Source organism: Nicotiana tabacum, chromosome 10 (assembly GCF_000715075.1).
Source record: "Nicotiana tabacum cultivar K326 chromosome 10, ASM71507v2, whole genome shotgun sequence".
In the NCBI taxonomy this organism is placed as follows: domain Eukaryota; kingdom Viridiplantae; phylum Streptophyta; class Magnoliopsida; order Solanales; family Solanaceae; genus Nicotiana; species Nicotiana tabacum.
The window spans coordinates 57,312,690-57,334,231 of NC_134089.1; the positions used below are offsets into that span (position 1 = coordinate 57,312,690).

The 21,542-nt window shown below is 42.1% G+C and overlaps 1 long non-coding RNA gene across 1 annotated transcript; it reads left to right on the plus strand.

The window, feature by feature from the left end:
• Positions 1 to 12,991: 12,991 nt before the first annotated feature.
• On the plus strand, positions 12,992 to 21,145 carry LOC107766106 (uncharacterized). The gene is made up of 2 exons (XR_001643590.1): positions 12,992 to 13,747; positions 20,831 to 21,145. It is a non-coding gene; the product is annotated as an uncharacterized LOC107766106 (long non-coding RNA).
• The last annotated feature ends 397 nt before the right edge of the window (positions 21,146 to 21,542 follow it).

The window sequence follows — 21,542 nt, forward strand, 5'->3', positions numbered from 1 at the left end:
GGATAAGACTACCAAATAAACCTGTGCATTTATATCATATACATCAAGTAATAATGACAGAAACTAGCAGTTAAAGATGGTAAGGCGAAAACATGCTCGGGGGAAATATCATATACAAACAGAAATTTAGTAAGGAAACATATGGAACACCAAAAATTCAACTATAAGCAAAAATAAGGAAATCAATGACAAGTGCACGGCATCACCCTTCGAGCTTTTACTCTCGTCCTCACCATAAGAATCAATATAATCGGCACGGCATCACCATTCGTGCTTTTACCTCACATAATCATGGCACGAAATTATCCTTCGTGCATTTTCACTCGTATCATGGCACGACATTGTACATCATGCGGCATGGCATCACCCTTTGTTCTTTTACCTTACAATATCGGCACGGCATCACCCTTCGTGCATTAACACTCTCACAAATATCATGCACGGCCACGGGATCACACTTCGTGCATTAACACTCTCTCACAAATATCATGCACGGCATCACCCTTCGTGCTGTTACGCTCTTCCTTACCCAAGCAATAATCACAAGGAAATATGGTCAAGGGAATCAATAAAATCACAATAGAATCCCGGCAAGGGAACTATAGCATAAAAAATTATCCTGGCAAGGGAAAACAATATCATGAGTAATAACATCCCAGCAAGGGAGATACTATCAAAAGCAATAACATCCCGGCAAGGGAGACAATATCATAAACCTCTTCTCTTTTCCACAATTACTTCACAACTCAATTCTCAACTTGAGCCAACACTTAACAATGTTCAATTACCAATAATACTCCCACAAGCCTTGTTCAATAATATAAATCATCATATAAAGCATGAACAATATGAAACAGAGTCACATCGATCATAGCATAAGACTCACAAGCATGCTCGACACCGACGTATAGATACTCATCACCACACCTATACGTTTTACTCAAAAATTAACACGTAGCAAATAAGACACAACTCCTAATCCCTCAAGCTAAGGCTAGACCAAACACTTACCTCAATGCCACCAACATAATTCAAGCCTCAACAACCCTTTTATCTCTTGTTTTCACCACCAATTTGCTTGTATCTTGCCACAATTTACTTAACGATATCAATAAATGCTAAATGAAACAATTCTAATGCATGAAAATAGGTTTTCTAAAGATTTCCCCAAAAAGTCAAGAATCGACCCCGGGGCCACATGGTGAAAACTCGAGGTTCGAACAAAAACCCGATTACCCATTCACCCATGACTCAAATATATAATTTGTTTTGAAATCAGACCTCAAATCGAGGTCCAAATCCTCAAAATTTGAAAATCTTAAGTTCTACCTAAAACACCCAATTTCCCCTATGAAAACCCTTGATTTTGAATTGAAATCATGTGAAAAGATGCTATAGATTAAAGAAAATGAGTTGGAAATGACTTACTAATGATTTGGAAATGACTTACTAATGATTTGGAGAAGTTGATGTCTTTGAAAAATGCCAAGATGTTTTTAGGGTTTGAAGAGTTGTAAAAATGGATAAAATCCCGTCAAAATCCAAATTAACTTGTCTCAAATATCGCAATTGCAACCAGGGTTCGCAATTGCAAACCCCTTTAGAACTGGTTGCCTTCGCATTTGCGACACAGCCCTTTTCGCATTTTCGATAAAAGGGTCGCATTTGCAACCAAGGCCTACCTAGGCTAGGTTCGCATTTGCGATGCCTGGGTCGCAATTCCCATGCCTGAGGACTTCGCAATTGAGAAGCCTGATCTCGCAATTATGAGATCAGAGGTCTGGGCAAAAATACCAGATACCAACATCTTTTCCTAAGTCCAATTTCACTCCGTGGCCTATCCAAAACTCATCCGATCCCTCGGGGCTCCAAACCAAACATGCACGCAAGTCCAAAAACATTACGGACTTGCTCGTGCAATCAAATCATCAAAATAACATCAACAACTATGAATTAAACCTCAAATTCATGAAATCACTCAAGAACATTGAAATTACTATTTTCTCAAATAAAGGTCCAATTTATACCAAACGAACTCCGATTCTTACCAAACTTCATAGATTCAACTTAATTATTATTTCAAACTTGTACCGGGCTCTGGAACCAAGATACGGGCCCAATAACATCAAGAAGTTACATCAATTCACTTCTAAAAGACTTTATATTTTCCAGAAAATAATTTTCTTTAAGAATTTATTTCTCGGGCTTAGGACCTCGGAATTCGATTCTGGGCATGCGCCCAAATCCCATATTTTACTATGGACCCTACAAGACCGTCGGATCACGGGTCCGGGTCCGTTTATAAAGAATGTTGACCAAAGTCAACTTTAATCAATTTTAAAGGTCATTTTTCCTTATTTTTCTTAGATTTCACATAAAAGCTTTCCGAAAATGCGCTTGGACTACGCACGCAAATCGAGGTAAGACAAAAAGAGGTTTTTAAGGCCTCGAAACACATAATTTACTTGTAAATCAAGTGAGAAGTGATGAACTTTTGGGTTATCACATCCTCCACCTCTAAAACAACCATTCGTCCTCGAACGAACATAGAAAGGAAGTACCTGAGTCGAGGAAAAGATGGGGATATCGGCTTCGCATATCGGACTCGAACTCCCAGGTAGCTGCCTCGGCAGGCTGACCTCTCCAGTGAACACGAATAGAAGGGAAACTCTTCGATCTCATCTAACGAACTTGTCTGTCTAGAATAGCTATCGGCTCCTCCTCATAGGACAAGTCCTTGTCCAACTGGACAGTGCTGAAGTCTAACACGTGGAATGGTTCGCCGTGATAATTCTGAAGCATGGACACATGAAATATTGGATGCACGGCTGATAAACTTGGCGGTAACGGAAGTCTGTAAGACACATCTCCCACTCGATCAAGAATCTCAAAAGGACGAATGAACCTAGGGTTTAGCTTGACCTTCTTCCCAAATCTCATCACGGCCTTCAATGGCGACACTCGGAGCAACACCCGCTCTCTGACCATAAATGCCACATCACGAATCTTGTAGTCGGCATAACTCTTTTGTCTGGACTGAGCTGTACAAAGCCTATACTGAATGATCTTAACCTTATCCAAGGCATCCTGTACTAGATCGTACCCAACAACCAAACCTCTCCCGCTCAAACCACCCAACCGGCGACCAACACCGCCTACCATATAAAGCCTCATAAGGAGCGATCTGGATGCTTGACTGGTAACTATTGTTGTAGGCAAACTCTGCTAAAGGCAAGAACTGATCCCACAAGCCTCCAAAGGGAATGACACAAGCTCGGAGCATATCCTCCAAAATCTAAATAGTACGCTCGGACTGCCTGTCCGTCTGAGGATGAAATGTTGTGCTCAACTCGACCCACGTGCCCAACTCATGCTGAACTGCCCTCCAGAAATGTGAGGTAAACTCTGTACCTCGATCCAAAATGATAGACACGAGCACACCATAAAGACGAACAATCTTCCAGATATAGATCTCGGCTAACCTCTTAGAAGAATAGGAAACTGCCACGGGAATGAAATGTGCTGACTTGGTCAGCCTATCAACAATAACCCACACTGCATCGAACTTTCTCTGAGTCTGTGGGAGTCCAACAACAAAGTCCATAGTGATACGCTCCCACTTCCACTCAAGAATCTCAATCTTCAGGAACAAACCTCCGGGTCTCTAATGCTCGTACTTTACCTGCTGACAATTCAAACATTGAGCCACATATGCAACAATATCCTTCTCCATCCTCCTCCACCAATAATGTTGTCGTACGTCCTAATACATCTTAGCGGTGCCCGGATGAATGGAATACTAGGAACTATGGGCCTCCTCTAGAATCAACTCTCGAAGTCCATCCACATTAGGCATACAAACTCGACCCTGCATCCTCAAAACTCCATCATCTCCCAATGTAACCTGATTGGCATCACTGTTCCGCACCATGTCCCTAAGGACAAGCAAATGAAGATCATCATACTGCCAATCTCAGATATGCTCAAATAATGAAGAACGAGTGACTGTTCAAGCTACCACACGGCTGGGCTCAGAAACTTCCAATCATACAAATTGATTGGCCAAGGCCTGAACATCCAAAGCAAGCGGCCTCTCACCGACCGGAATATACGCAAGACTCCCCATACTAGCTGACTTTCTACTCAAAGCATCAGCCACTACATTGGCCTTCCCGAATGATATAAGATGGTAATATCATAGTCCTTCAATAGCTCCAACCACCTTCTCTGCCTCAAATTTAGCTCCTTCTGCTTGAACAAATATTGTAGACTCTTGTGATCCGTGAACACCTCACATGACATGCCATATAATAGTGCCTCCAAATCTTCAGCACGTGAACAATGGATGTTAACTCCAAATCATGAACTCAATAATTTTTCTCATGAATCTTCAAATGTCGCGAAGCATAAGCAATGACCTTGCAATCCTGCATCAACACCGCACCAAGCCCAATACGAGATGCGTCACAATAAACTGTATATGGCCCTGAACCTGTGGGCAAAACCAACACTGGCGCCGTATTCAAAGTTGTCTTGAGCTTCTGAAATCTCGCCTCACACTCGTCCGACCACCTGAACTAGGCACCCTTCTGGGTCAACCTGGTCATCGGGGTTGCAATAGATGAAAACCCTTCCATAAGTTGATGGTAATAGCCTGCCAAACCCAATAAACTCCAGATCTCCGTAGCCGATGCGGATCTAGGCCAGTTCTTGACTACCTCTATCTTCTTAGGATCCACCTGAATACCCTCTACTGAAACAACGTGACCTAAGAATGCAACTGAACTCAACCAGAACTCACACTTTGAAAACTTAGCATACAACTGACTATCTCTCAAAATTTGAAGAATAACTCTTAGATGTTGATCATGCTCCTCACGACTGCGGGAATATATCAAAATATCATCAATGAAGACTATCATGAATCAATCCAAGTAAGTCTTGAACACTCGGTTCATCAAATCCATGAAAGCTGCTGGGGCATTGTCAACCCAAATGACATCACCAAAAACTCATAATGCCTATACCGAGTGCGAAAAGTTGTCTTAGGGACATCGGATGCCCTAATCCTCAATTGATGGTAGCCAGATCTCAAGTCAATTTTCAAAAATACATTAGCACCCTGAAGCTGATCAAACAAATCATCAATCCTCGGCAATGGATACTTATTCTTGATTGTGACCTTGTTTAACTGCTGATAATCTATACACATCCTCATCGATCCATCGTTCTTCTTAACAAACAATATCGGCGCACCCCAAGGCGAGACACTAGGTATAATAAAGCCCTTATCAAGCAAGTCTTGCAACTACTCCTTCAATTCTTTCAACTCAGGCGGGGCCATATGATATGGAGGGATAGAAATGGGCTGAGTGCCCGGAGCAAAATCAATGCAAAAGTCAATATCCATGTCGAGTGGCATACCCGACAGGTTTGAAGGAAATACCTCAGGAAACTCACGAACAGCAGGCACATAATCCATTGAAGGAACCTCAGCACTAGAATCACGAACATACGCCAAATAGGCCAAACATACCTTACCAACCATACGTCGAGCCTTAATATATGAGATAACCCTATGGGTAGAATGACCAGGAGTCCCTCTCCACTCTAAACGAGGTAAACCCGGCAAGGCTAAGGTCACAGTCTTGGCAAGAAAGTCCAAGATATTATGGTAAGGTGATAACCAGTCCATCCCCAATATGACATAAAAATCAACCATGTCCAAAAGTAATAAATCTACTCGAGTCTCAAGACCCCCAATCATAACTACACATAAACGATGGACACGATCTACCATGATAGAATCACCCACCGGTGTAGACACATATACAGGAGCACTCAAGGAATCACTAGGCATGACCGGATATGGTGCAAAATAAGATGACACAAAGGAGTATGTAGATCCTGGATCAAATAGAACTGAAGCATCTCTACTACAACCCAGAATAGTACCTGTGATAACTGCATCAGAGGCCTCAGCCTCAAGGCTGGCTAGAAGAGTATAACATCGGTGCTGGGCCCTACCACTCTGAACTACATCTTTGGGATGGCCTCCTGTTCACCTCTAGCGGGGTGACCTTCACCTCTAATACCTCTACTTCCACATCTAGCACCTTTACCTCCACCTCTAGCTGGTTAAGCAGGCGGTAGAACACTCGGTGCCTGAACTATGGCACGGGAACCCTATTGAGAGCTGCTCGGTGCTCAAGAGCAAAATCTAGCAATATGCCTCGTATTGCCACAAGTATAGCAAGCCCTCGGCTACTGAGACTGCTGACCCTGACGGCCTGAATAACCACTTAAAAAACTCTAGAGCGGAGGTGCATTGATAGGAGATGACGGTGCACTATAGGGCAGCTGATCAGAATATTGCATATGAGAACCACAGCCACCTGGAGTACCGTGAGAAGCCTGAAGTGCCGAATGAAATGGCCTGGAAGAATGGCCCCTACCAAAAGAATCCTTGCCTCCAAATGAGGTCTTACTGAACGGGCCCGAATGACGAGGCCTTTTATCAGACCCCGAACCACTTCCTTGTGATAGAACCATCTCAACTCTCCTAACCACATTGGCCGCATCCTAAAAAGAAACCTCGCTCCCCGTCTCTTATCCATCTACAATAGAATAGGCTGAACGAGTCCCTAAATGAATCTCCCCTCTCTCTCTCTTAGTGGGAAGTATAAGAAAAGCATGACGGGCCAAGTCAATAAATCTTGTCTCGTACTGAGTAATAGTCATAGAACCCTGCGGGAGATGCTTGAACTGCCTCCGATAGTTCTCCCTTTGAGTGATAGGAAGAAACTTTTCCATAAATAGCTGAGAGAACTAATCCCAAGTCAAAGCTGATGACCCAGCTGGTCTAGCCAAACAATAATCTCACCACCAAGTCTTGGCAGATCCAGACAAATGAAAAGCAGCAAAGTCGACCCCATTGGTCTCCACTATCCCCATGTTCTGTACAACCTCATGACAGTTGTCCAAAAAATCCTGGGGATCCTTAGAAGATGTACCACCAAAAGTAGTAGTAAAAATCTTGGTGAACCTGTCCAACCTCCACAAGGCATCAGCAGACATGGCTGCCCCCTCACCGGTCTGTGCCACAATACTAGGTTGAACTGCTGGAGTTTGAAACTGGGAGCCACCTACTTAGGAGTGCGAGTAGCAAGAGTCTGGGCTCCTCCTCCAGCCTGAGAGATAGCTGGTGCTACAAGAATCAAGCCTGCTTGGGAGACACTCTCCATAAGGCCCACTAGACGGATCAGAGCATCCTGAAGTAAGGGGGTGGCGATGAACCTCTCTAGGACCTGAGCTAGTTCTGCTAGAACTGTCTGGGCTGGAACTTCATCGTCAAACTCAACCTGAGGCTCCGCCGCTGATGTTGTTGCTCGAGCTCTAGGCTGAGCTCTGTCTCTGCCTCAGGCCCTAGCTCGGCCTCTGCCCCTTGTAGGAGCTGCTACTGGGGGCTCGGGCTGCTGGTCAACTGATGAAGTGGTACGTGTTCTCACCATCTGCGAAAGAATAGAGTGGAAGTTCAATTAGCATTGAGAAATCAAGTCGCACAACAAGAAATAATAGATGTGAAGTTTTTCCTAACTCTGTAGCCTATGGGGGATAAATACAAACGTCTCCGTACCGATCCCTCAGACTCTACTAAATTTGTCCCTGAATTGTGAGACCTAAGCAACCTAGAGCTCTGATACCAACTTGTCACGACCCGGATTTCTCACCCTCGGTAATCGTGATGGCGCCTACTCATAAAATCTAGGCAAGCTGAGTATTATAGATTTATTACCCTATTTTACTTAACCTATTTAACAGTTCAATATAACAGGTGATCGACAATAGAAGAATTATAATAAACAGAAATGTTGAAGACCAAAACTAATAGTTTAACCATATACTAGTGCAGAATCCAACATACAACTCTACCCAAAATTTGGTGTCACAATGTCACAAACTATCTACGAATACTACAAACAGTGGTCTGAAAGATAAATACAAAGTTGTCTCTGAAATACATAAAAGAAACAGAATGGAAAGATAGAAGGAGAAGTCAAGGCATACGGACGCCTACTGGACTACCTCGGGTCTCCGCTATTGGACTAAAGACAGCAACGTCACTGTGGTCCAAAAGTTGCAGCATTAGGATCTGCACGCAGTGCAGAGTGTAGTATCAGCACAACCAACCCCATGTGCTGGTAAGTGCTTAGTCTAACGTCAGCGAAGTAGTGATGAGGCTAGGACAAGACTACCAAATAAACTTGTGCATTTATATCATATACATTAAGTAATAATGATAGAAACTAGCAGTTAAAGATGGCAAGGGGAAAACATGCTCGGGGGAAATATCATGTACAAACAGAAATCTAGTAAGGAAACATACGGAACACTAAAAATTCAACTGTAAGCAAAAATAAGGAAATCAATGATAAGTGCACGGCATCACCCTTCGTGCTTTTACTCTCGTCCTCACTATAAGAATCAATATAATCGGCACGGCATCACCCTTCATGTTTTTACCTAACATAATCATGGCACGAAATTATCCTTCTTGCATTTTCACTCATATCATGGCACGATATTGTACATCGTGCGGTACGACATCACCCTTCGTGTTTTTACCTCACAATATTGGCACGACATCACCCTTCGTGCATTAACACTCTATCACAAATATCATACACGGCATCACCCTTCATGGTTTTACACTCTTCCTTACCCAAGCAATAATAACAAGGCAATACGGGCAAGGGAATCAATAAAATCACAATAGAATTCCAGCAAGGGAACAATAGCATAATAACAATATCCCGGCAAGGAAAAACAATATCATGAGTAATAACATCCCGTCAAGGGAGATCTATCAAAAGCAATAACATCTCGGCAAGGGAGATAATATCATAAACCTCTTCTCTTTTCCACAATTACTTCAAACTCAATTCTCAACATGAGCCAATAATCTATAATGTTCAATCACCAATAATACTCCAATAAGCCTTGTCAACAATAGAAATCATCATATAAAGCATGAACAATACGAAACAGAGTCACATCGATCATAGTATAAGACTCACGGGCATACTCAACACCGATGTATAGATACTCGTCACCATGTCTATACGTCGTACTCAAGAATTAACACATAGCAAATAAGACACAACTCCTAATCCCTCAAGCTAAGGTTAGACCAAACACTTACATCAATGCCACAAATACAATTCAAGCCTCAACTACCGCTTTACCGCTTATTTCCACCACCAATTTGCTTGCATCTAGCCACAATTTACTTAACAATATCATAAAATGCTAAATAAATAAATTCTAATGCATGAAAATAGGTTTTCTAAAACTTTTCCGAAAAAGTCAGGAATCAACCCCGGGCCCACATGGTCAAAACCTGAGGTTCGAACCAAAACCCGATTACCCATTCACCCACGAACTCAAATATATATATATTTTTTTTGAAATCAGATCTCAAATCGAGGTCCAAATCCCCAAAATTTGAAAATTCTAAGTTCTACCCAAAACACCCACTTTCCCCCATAAAAACCCTTGATTTTGAATTGAAATCATGTGAAAAGATGTTATAGATTAAAGAAAATGAGTTGGAAATGACTTACTAATGGTTTGGAGAAGTTGATGTCTTTGAAAAATTGCCTAAGATGTTTTTAGGGTTTGAAGAGTTGTAAAAATGACTGAAATCCCGTCAAAATCAAAATTAACTAGTCTCAGATGTCACAATTGCGACCAGGGTTCGCAATTGCGAACCCCTTTAGAACTTGTTGCCTTCGTATTTGCGAGGGGTTAGTCGCATTTGCGACACAACCCTTTTCGCATTTGCAATAACAGGGTCGCATTTGCGACCAAGGACTGCCTAGGCTAGGTTCATATTTGCGACACTTGGGTCGCAATTCCCTTGCCTAAGAACTTCGCAATTGCGAAGCCTGATCTCGCAATTGCGAGATCAGAGGCCTGGGCAAAAATACCAGATACTAGCAACTTTTCCTAAGTCCAGTTTCACTTTGTTGCCTATCCAAAACTTACCCGAGCCCTCGGGGCTCCAAACCAAACATGCACGCAAGTCCAAAAACATTATACGGACTTGCTCTTGCAATTAAATCATCAAAATAGCATCAACAACTATGAATTAAACCTCAAATTCATGAAATCACTCAAGAACATTGAAATTACTGTTTTCTCAAATAAAGGTCCGATTTATACCAAACGAACTCCGATTCTTACCAAACTTCACAGATTCAACTTAATTATTATTCAAACTTGTACCATGATCCGGAACCAAGATATGGGCTCGATAACATCAAGAATTTACATCAATTCACTTCTAAAAGCCTTTATATTTTCCAGAAAATAATTTTCTTTAAAAATTTATTTATCGGTCTTGGGACCTCGAAATTTGATTTCGGGCATACGCCCAAGTCTCATATTTTACTAAAGACCCTACGAGACCGTTGGATCACGGGTCCAGGTCCGTTTACCAAGCATGTTGACCAAAGTCAACTTTATTAAATTTTAAAGGTCATTTTCCTTATTTTTCTTTGATTTCATATAACAGCTTTCCAGAAATGCGCCTGGACTGTGCATGCAAATCGAGGTGGGACAAAAAGAGGTTTTAAGGCCTCAAAATACAGAATTTACTTGTATGAAATGCCTTTTATGAAATACTGGTTGAGTTTTGGGGTTTGTGTCGGCTGGCCTAGTTTCACAATAGGCGCCATCACGACCGGGTCGGTTTTAGGGTCATGACAAGTTGGTATCAGAGACTAGGTTACATAGGTCTCACGAGTCATGAGCAGGTTTAGTAGAGTGTCGCGGATCGGTACGGAGACGTCTGTAGTTATCCTCGGGAGGCTGTAGAACCTTTAGGAAAAATTTCACATTCTTGAATTCCTGTCGTGCGAAGCTATTGATTCTGGTAAATAAACTTCTGTTATTCCATTCTCTCACAGATGATGAGGACACGTGCTACCGGTTAGGATGTACGACCACCAGTACCACCAGTTGGGGCCACTAGAGGACGGGGATGCGGTCGAGGCCGTGGTAGGGGCACGGGTGTAACTCGCACAGCAGTTAGGGTAGTACCTGTAGATCCACCAGCCGCCCTAGTTCATGATCAGGTCCAAGTTGCGGACGCTACAACAGTCCCATCTCAAGCACCAGCTGTGCCTATTGTTAAACCAGGCCTTTAGAAGGCCCTGACCCAGATTCTATCAGTGTGCACTGGCCTAGCTCAGGCGATCTTAGTTACTACAGCCACAACTACTTCTCAGGACAGGAGAGGCAATCAAACTGCTGCCGCTCGCACACCTGAGCAGGTTGTGCAGGGACTTCAGACACCGAGGGAACCTCTAGTTTAGCCAGTTGCAATTGCTCAGGACTATGCAGCTCCAGTTATGCCAGAGGACGAGCAACGCAGATTGGAGAGTTTTGGGAGACTTCAGCCTTCAACTTTCAGTGGTGCAGAGGGCGAGGATGCCTAGGGTTTCTTAGACAAGTGCAAAGGATGCTTCAGACCACGGGTATTTTGGAGACCAGTGGGGTCTCGTTCACTACTTTCCAGTTCTCCAGGGCTGCACTTAGTTGGTGGTAGCTTACAAGAGGCATAGACCGGTTGGCGCAGCGCCCCTTTTTTGATAGTAGTTCTCCGTTCTCTTTTTGGAGAAGTTTGTACTCGAGTCTCGCCGAGAGGAGCTGTGCAGGCAGTTTGAGTAGCTTCGTCAGGGTGACAGATCTATTACATAGTATGAGATGCGGTTCTCCAAGTTGGCTTGTCATGTGGTCTGGTTGGTTCCCACAGACCGAGAGAGGATCAAGAGGTTTATAGATGGACTCGGTTTTCAGCTTCGGTTGCTCATGACTAGAGAAAGTATCTGGTGCTACCTTTGATGAGGTTGTTGACATAGCTCGACAGATTGAGATAGTTTGTGGTCAGAAGAGGGTTGAGAGGGAGGATTATAGGCGTCGTGGTCAGGGTGGATTCAGTGGTTCTTCTCATGAAGGTTAGTTTCAGCACGGTAGAGGCCGTCCATTCAGGCATGCTCAGTCAGCATGCCCAGTTTATCGTGGGGCATCATTGGGCCATGGTTCTCACAGTTCTCATCAGGGCCATTCATAACTTTGTGCCCTTCCATGCCAGAGTTCATCCCGTGCTCCATCAGTTTAGGGCTCTTCCATGCCAGGTTCTTCTACTAGTCATCGTAATTCTAGGGGTTCCCTTCAGTCCCTGTCTCCAGCACCTAGGGTTTGTTATGAGTGTGGAGAGTTGGGGCATATGTGGAGACAGTGTCCTCGTCATCTTGGGGGTTCGTCTTAGCAGAGGAGTCAGCCATCGACTTCAGCACTAGTTACTTCACTACCCACCCACCCATGTAGGGGTAGAGGACAGTTAGCTAGGGGGAGGTCGATCAGGTGGTAGTCAGGCCCGTTTCTATGTAGTCCCAGCTAGACCCGATGTTATTGCTTCAGATGTTGTGATTACAGGTATTGTCTCAGTTTGCCACAGAGATACCTCTGTGTTATTTGATCCTGGTTACACTTTTTCATATGTGTCATCATATTTTGCTCGTTATTTGGATATAGACATGTGATTTTTGACCCTCCCTAAGATTTTTCATATTTTAGCACGTAAATATTTAATTTAGGCCTAATATAGCTATTTCAACTAATTTTTACACCGTCACTTTATTTTAATTACAAGAAAATGAAAATTACAAAAATAGTTTCATTAATATTTTGTAATCATTTTTAATCTTGAAAAATACCAAAAAAAGTTTTATTTTAACGGTCAATCTTATTTTAACAGTTATTTTACTTAAGTAGGACTAATAATAAATGAGATCGTATTTTAATCTCATTCGCAGGGAAAGAATAAAACTTGGGCTCGAGCAACCCGTTTTTAGGCCAAATTTTTTAACCTAGCCCATAACTCCTAAGCCCATAATTTCTAGGCCCATACCCCTAACCTAATTCCTACCCCTTACAAAATAACACTAACACCTTAGACTCTACACACAACCCAATCCGCCACTTCTCTGAAAAAATGGAAGAAAAGAAAAAAAACGAAAAATGAAAGACCTATCTTCACACAAATGATAATCAGCCAAAAAAAAGGAAACAAAAAAGAACGAAAACCTAGGGAAAAGCTAAAGGATCAACGCTGTTTTCTTAAAAAATTTCGTCAGCTGTAATTCCAAACAAAGAGAAGCCTTCCCCCATTTTTTCAACCAAACACAATAGACCTCCCCATTTTCTAAAAGCTTCAGCCGATTCCAAAATTGCAAAATCTCAAAGCTTCATTCTCGCAATTTACGGAAGCTCACACACACAAACATAACAAAAAAAAGATGAGAAAAGCAGGTGGCGAAACAGAAACGGAAAATACAAAGAGGAGATGAATTGATAGTGAGAGACAACACTTTGGAACAGAGGATTCCATTAATTTTCTCATTATTAAAACCATTAGAACAAAGGGCCTCCAAGGTCTTTCTTAAAGTGAGAAATCAATTCAACGATGAGCAACAAAAAAAAAATACGATTTGGTTGAGAGATCCGATTTTTGAAAAATCTGGTAGTCGAGTTCCTATTCGAGGCCGTAGGTTTGTTGGTTCCGTCGATTGTTCGCGGTTTTTGTTGCCAATTTGGAGTATTTTTAGTCGAGTTAGCGGCATCAAATTCATTTGTAGCTGTTGGATTTTCTCTTGTTTAATAAAGAAGTCTCGCACCAGAGGTTTCACTCTTATCCTTCCCTTATTTCAAGTTTAACTCCATGTGTTGTTATGTGACATTAAACATGATATTGACCCATAGTCTTCTAATTCTTCTGGGTTAAAATTCTTGATGAAGTCATTAGAAATTTGGAGTATCATACAAAGTTATAAAAAACTGTTTTCCTTATGAGTTTTAATTTATAAGAAATTTCAAAGATTTTCTCTAGGTGAAGCTTTGGTCAAGGATATCTTGATTTATTTAGTTCTGGCCATTTTACTCCATAGTATTTATTTTTATTTTTTGGATTTCTATTAAAAGTTAATTTGGTTCCTATTATTTCGAAAATCGTTTTCTCACTGCCAAAGGGAATGATAGGGAATGATAAGTAGTGTATTGAATTTTGTTCGTAAATTGGAATTTAAAATTCACATAGTTATGATGCCTAATTTCCAAAATTCGGGGGTGCATTTCATGTGACTCGATTATAACAACTTCGAATAATAAAATCTTTTGAAATAAATTGAGGCGTGCCATGCCAAATAAAATCCCTAAGTCCACGGCCCTCATAAAACTAGCTAGCTTTTATAGAAAATTTGAGGTGTGCCATTTTCATTATATAACTCATGGCCCTCATGTAATTAATACTAACTCTTTTCAAAATCGAGGTGCGCCGTCAAATTTTTCATGGCCCTCGCAAACGTTGTTATTAATTTGAACCTTCGTAGTTGCTTTAGGCGCGTTCTTTAAATTGATTTTCTTTTAATTACTAAATTTGGGTGTACATTTCATGTGACCCAATTTCAATTTTAACAATATTAAATAGAGCGTGTCGCTAACCGCGGGTGCATTTCAAGTGGCATCGTTCAAGGCATGTTTTAAATAAAGTTGAATCTTCCTAAAAGTGTTTTAAAATAATTAAAAGTGGTTAATAAGCTAAAAATGCACAATAGGTTAAAACATGTAATAAATCAGATAATAGGCCAATTTTAATAGTTTAAGCGACCGTGCTAGAACCACGGAACCCGAAAATGCCTAACACCTTCTCCCGGGTTAACAGAATTCCTTATCTAGAATTTCTGGTTCACAGACTTTAAAAATAAAAGTCGAATTTCCTCGATTTGGGATTTTAAACTAAACCGGTGACTTGGGACACCAAATAAACTATTCCAAGTGGCGACTCTGATAAACAAAATAATCCCATTTTGAATAATGTCACTTTAATTGGAAAACTCTCTTATATACCCTTCGGGTGTGTAAAAAAGGAGGTGTGACATGCCCCGTGAGTCTCTTGTTTCATCTAGTCGTGTATCAACTCCGGTGAGTGATAATGTTGTCGTGGACCGCGTATATCGATCGTGTGTGGTGACTAATAGGGGCTTGGAGACCCGAGTGGACCTTTTGTTGCTTTGTATGGTGGACTTTGATTTGATATTAGGCATGGACTGGTTATCTTTGTGTCGTGCTATTTTAGACAGTAACGTTGGCTTTGACGGGTGTGCCACGGATTGAGTGGCGAGGTTCGACTGATTTTGTCTCCAGTAGGGTGATCTCATTTTTGAAGGCCCGGTGGATGGTTGGGAAGGGTTGTCTCTCTTACTTAGCCTTTGTGAGGGAAGTCAGTGCAGAGACTCCTACCATTGATTCAGTCCCGATAGTGAGGGAATTCCAAGATGTGTTTCCTGCAAGCCTGTCGGGCATGCCATCAGACAGGGATATCGATTTTGGTAATGATTTGGTGTCGGACACTCATCCCATTTCTATTCCACCGTATCGTATGACACCGGCGGAGTTGAAGGAGTTGAAGGAGCAGCTTCACGAACTCCTTGCTAAGGGGTTTATTTGACCTAGTGTGTCGCCGTAGGGTGCGCCTATTCTATTCGTGAAGAAGAAGGATGACACTATGAGGATATGCATTGATTATAGGTAGCTAAACAAAGTTACAATGAATAACAAGTATTATTTGCCTCGTATTGATGGTTTATTTGACCAGCTTCAGAGAGCGAGAGTGTTCTCCAAGATTGATCTCCATTCAAGGTATCACCAGTTGAATATTAGGGACTCGGATATTCTTAAGAAAGCTTTCAGGACTCGATATGGTCATTATGAGTTCCTTGTTATGTCTTTTAGGCTAACCAATGCCCCAGCAACGTTCATGCAATTGGTTAAACACCGTGTTTTGGCCTTAGCTCGACTCGTTTATTATTGTACTCATTGATGATATTCTGGTATATTCGCGTAGTCAGGAGGAGCATACAGAGCATTTGAGTGTGGCATTGCAGTAGTTGATGGAGGAGAAGCTTTATGCAAAGTTCTCCAAGTGTGAGTTTTGGCTCAGTTCAGTGGCTTTCTTGGGGCACGTGGTGTCCATTGAGGATATTCAGGTTGATCCGAAGAAGATAGAGGTGGTCCAGAATTGACCCAGACCATCCTCAGCTATAGAGATTCACAGATTTCTTGGTTTGGCGGGTTATTACCATCGGTTCGTTCAGGGATTTTCATCTACTGCATCACCCTTGACCAAATTGACTCAAAAGGGTGCGCCTTTCATGTGGTCGAATGAGTGTGAGGCGAGCTTTCAGAAGCTCAAGACTGCCTTGACCACATCTCCCGTGTTAGTTTTTCCATTAGCTTTAGGTTCATATACAGTGTATTGTGATGCTTTGAGAGTTGGTATTGGGTGTGTGTTGATGCAGGAGGGTAGAGTTATTGCTTATGCTTCTCGTCAGTGGAAGCCTTATGAGAAGAACTACCTTGTTCATGATTTGAAGTTGGCTGCCATTGTTCACACGTTGAAGATCTAGAGACATTATTTGTATGGTGTGTCTTGTGAGGTGTTTATTGATCATCGTAGCCTCCAGCACTTGTTCAAGCAGAAGGATCTCAATTAGAGGCAACGGAGATGGTTGGAGCTGCTCAAAGAATATGATATCACTATTTTGTACAATCCAAGGAAGGCCAATGTGGTAGCCGATGCTTTGAGTAGGAAGGCGGTAAGTATGGGCAGTTTGGCATATATTCCTGCTCGGAAAAGACATCTTGTAATTTATATTCAAGCCTTGGCCAATCGGTTTGTAAGGTTGGATATTTCGGAGCCCAATCGGGTCTTAGATTGTATGGTTTCTCAGTCTTCTTTGTTTGATCGCAGAGAGTGCAAATATAATGATCCTCATTTGCTTGTTCTTAAGGATAGAGTTCAGCACAACGATGCTAGAGATGTGACTATTAGTGATGATGGGGTATTGAGGATGCAGGGCCGGATATGTGTGCCCACTGTAGATGGGCTTCAAGAGTTAATTCTGGAGGAGGCCCATAGCTCGCGGTATTCCATCCATTCGGGTGCCGCGAAGATGTATCGGTATTTGAGACATCATTATTGGGGGAGAAGAATGAAGAAGGATATTGTGGGATACATAGCTCGGTGTCTCAAATGTCAGCAGGTGAAGTATGAGCATCAGAGATCGGGTGGCTTGCTTCAGCAGTTAGATATTCCAGAGTGCAAGTGGGAGCAGATCACCATGGATTTTGTAGTTAAACTCCCATGGACCTTGAAGAAGTTTGATGCTATTTGGGTGATTGTGGATCAGCTGACCAAGTCTGCGCACTTCATTCGGGTGTGTACTACCTATTCTTTAGAGCGGTTAGCAGAGATTTATATCTGAGAGATTGTTCGCTTGCATGATGTCTCAGTTTCCATCATTTTAGATAGAGGTACTCAGTTTACTTCATAGTTTTGGAGGGTCGTGCAGCGAGAGTTGAGTACTCAGGTTGAGTTGAGCATAACTTTTTACCCTCAGACGGACGGGCAGTCCGAGCAAACTATTCAGATATTGGAGGACATGTTGCATGCTTGTGTCATTGATTTTGGGGGTTTATGGGATCAGTTTCTACCACTTGCGGAGTTTGCATATAACAACAGTTATCAGTCAAGTATTCAGATGGCTCCATATGAGGCTTTATATGGGAGTCGGTGTATATCTCCAGTTGGTTGGTTTGAGCCACGCGAGGCTAGGCTTTTGGGTACAGACTTGGTGCAGGATGCTTTGGACAAGGTGAAAGTGATTCAGGAGCGGCTTCGTGCAGCTCAATCGAGACAAAAGACTTATGCTGACAAGAAGGCCCGTGATGTGTCTTACATGGTTGGGGAGAAGGTTCTACTGAAGGTTTCACCCATGAAGGGTGTTATGAGATTTGGGAAGAAGGGTAAATTGAGTCCTCGATTTATTGGGCCTTTTGAGGTGCTTCAGAGGATTGGGGAGGTGGCTTATGAGTTGGCCTTGCCACCTAGCTTGTCGAGTATGCATCCGGTATTTCATGTTTCTATGCTCCGAAAGTATATTGGTGACCCGTCTCATGTCTTGGATTTCAGCACGATTTAGTTAGACAGTGATTTAACTTATGATGTGGAGCCAGTGGCTATTTTGGAGCGGCAAGTCCAAAAGTTAAGGTCAAAAGATATAGCTTCAGTGAAAGTGCAGTGGAGAGGTCGGCCCATGGAGGAGGCTACCTGGGAGACCGAGCGGGAGATGCGGAGCAGATATCCCCACCTGTTTGAGGCTTTAGGTATATTTATTGACTCGTTCGAGGACAAATGTTTTTTAAGAGGGGGATGATGTAACGACCTAGCCGGTTGTTTCATGAGTTACCGCTCTGTTTCCCCCATTTCTGCTTCTTTATGTGTTGTTTCATTGTATTTCATCGTATTGTGTTGGTTGGTTTAGGTTCAGTGTGGTTTTGTAGAGGAATGAGACATTTAGTCTCTTTTGAGTAAGCTTAAGTTTGAAAAGTCAACCGGATGTTGGATTATGGGTAGAAGGTCTCGGATATGAATTTTGATGGTTCGGATAGCTTCTTTAGGTGATTTGGGACTTAGGAGTATGATCAGGATGTATTTTGGAGGTCCGTGGTAGATTTAGGCTAGAATTGGCGAAATTGGAAATTTGGTGTTTTCCGATCGGTAGTGAAAATTTTGATATCGGGGTTAGATTGGAATTCCGAAAGTTGGAGTAGGTCTTGTGTCATTTATGACATGTGTGCAGAATTTCGTGTCATTCAGATGAGGTTTGATAGGTTTTTGGATCAGTTACGGAATTTGGAAGTTTGGAAATCCTTAGGCTTGAATCCGAGAGTGATTTGGTGTTTCAATGTTGTTTTGGGTGTTTCGGTGTTGTTTTGAATGTTCCGAAGGTTAGAATAAGTTGGAATAATAGTTTGTGACTTGCTCGTATTTTTGGTTGGGGTCCCGGGGGCCTCAGGATGATTTCGGATGGTTTTTGAAAAAGTTTAGACTTGAGGAAATGCAACTGGTGTGCTGCTTCTGTCATATCCGCACCTGCGGATTAGGGACCGCAGGTGCGAGCTTCGCAGGAGAGATATTGAGGCACAGGCGCGCAGAGGAATCGCAGGTGCGGTTAGGTCCCCGCATATGCGGTTAGGCGACCGCAGAAGCAGAGTTTGGCTAGTTAATGAAAATCCGCAGAAGTGGAGATTTGTCTGCAAGTGCAGACCACAGATGCGACATTGGTATTGCATGTGCGATTTTGCTGGGCAGAAAGTATAAATAGAGGTCTTCACAAAATTTGGTCATTTTTCCACCATTTGTGTTCGGACTTGGAGCTTTTTGAGAGGAATTGAAGAGGGATTCAATGGGTAACACATGGAGGCAAAATTTTTGAATTCAATACTCGATTCTATGGTGATTTCTACCTAATTAGACATAAAATTAGTGGGATTTAAGGGTTAAAATAGAAGGCTAGGGCTTGAGTTTTGGAGAACTTTGAGTGGGGATTTGAGGGGCCATTTGAGGTCCGATTTTGATGTTTTTGGTGTGTATGGACTCGTGGGAGGAAAAGGATTCTAGTGATGTGATTTTTATTGGATTTTGAGACGTGGGCCCGAGGGACGGGTTTGGCCAATTTCGGGATTTTTGAGTGAATTTGATTATTTTTGCTTGGGCTTTGTTCCTTTAGTGTGTATTAATGATGTGATACTGATTTTGGTTAGATTCGGAGCATTTGAAGGCCAATTCAAGAGGCAAGGGCATCGCGGGCTAGAGTTTTGTCCTGTTTGAGGTAAGTAATGATTGTAAATGTTGTCCTAAGGGTATGATACCCCGAATTTTACATCGTTGTGCTACTTTGATGTGACACACATGCTAGATAACGAGCATGTGGGCATGCACCGTTAGATATTGTGAGTTGGTCCATCCCGTACGACTATTAAGTCATGTATTTGATTGAAAACTATTTGATACTATTGTGTTTTGGAAAGTATTACTATCTTTTGGGCTGAATGCCATATTTGGGCCTCGTGCCAACTGTTTGGACCCATAGGGCTTTTAACTATTATTCCTCACTATTTTGACTTAAGATCTGTACTCAGTCATGTTGTGTTTTACTGATTTCACAACTCAGCCGTATTTACTCCGTTTTGATACTTTAAATGATATTTTGGGCTGAGCATCCTGTTTTACTGTTGCCCAAGTGGCTTGAGAGGTTTCTGATTGAGTGAGGTTGAGGGCCTGTGTTGTAAGGATATCAGGGGATCGGGCTGCGTGTCACAGCATGTTGTACTGATTTGTAATATATGAGAGGCCGAGGGCCTGATTTATTATGCCATGAGATGGCTTGTGATAGCGCTTGGGCTGTAGGAGCCCCTCCTAAGTCTGAACACCCCCAGTGAGTGTGGGTACCTAGTGTGAGTGATGTGATGTTGCCTGAGGGGCTGTTGTTGATTCATGTTATTGCCCGAGGGGCCGATTACGAGTGATTGTGAGATAGCCCGAGGGGCTGGTTTTGTTGATATTTTGCCCGAGGGACGGTTTATGATACATGTTATGCCCGAGGGGTTGTTTACGTTTCTATCATTTTTACTCACTGCTTCATCCCTTGTTTGAAACTATTGAAAGATGTTTTTAAAAGAAAAAGTTTTACTGAAATTGCATTGTTTTATGGGATAATTGATTTCGATACTATTTTGGAAATATGTTGTATTAGCTATGGTGCTATGACGTGGAATTATCTATTTTTTTACTGCTCAGCTTTCATTTACTTTTATTACTTACTGAGTTGGCGTACTCACATTACTCATTGCACCTTGTGTGCAGATCCAGGAGTTGCGGGTCGCGATAGTGAGTGTTGATCATTGTTCCAGCAGGTCTTCGGAGTTGGCAAGGTAGCTGACTGGTGTTCGCAACCCTGCACTTCTCCTTCTTACCTTTCTTAGACTGTTTTTAGTATTTTATTTCCGGACTATGGTAGTTTTTCTTGTACTTAGACAGATTTTGTAGTTGCTCGTGACTTGTGACACCCCAATATCGGGCTTGTGTTATTTTTCCGCATTGGTTATCTAGATTTATGTTATGAGATTCTGTTAATTAATAGCTTAAAAATAATTTTTATAAAATACTAGTTAAGTTTTAGGATTTGTGTCGGCTGACCTAATTTCATGATAGGCGTCATCACGATCTGGTCGGTTTTGGGGCCGTGACACTCTTTCTCTTCTCCAGCAAAATAATATCCCTGTCGCCGACCATCCAAAAAATCCAGACCTCTACCTTCCAATTTAGAAGAACAAAAAAAAATTAGTAGCCCCAATCAAAAGCCCTAATTAATTGCTCCTGGAAACTATAAAATACTTTTTTGCTCCAATAGAATTTCAGAGCCTCGTGCAATTCTGGATTAAGATTACAAACAGTTGAAGTTCGATTTTTTTTACCATTTAAAATCCACGAATAATGTATGGACTACATAACAAGTGTCGTGTCACGACCCAAACCGATACGCCGCGACGGACACCCGGTACATTGCTCAACCGAG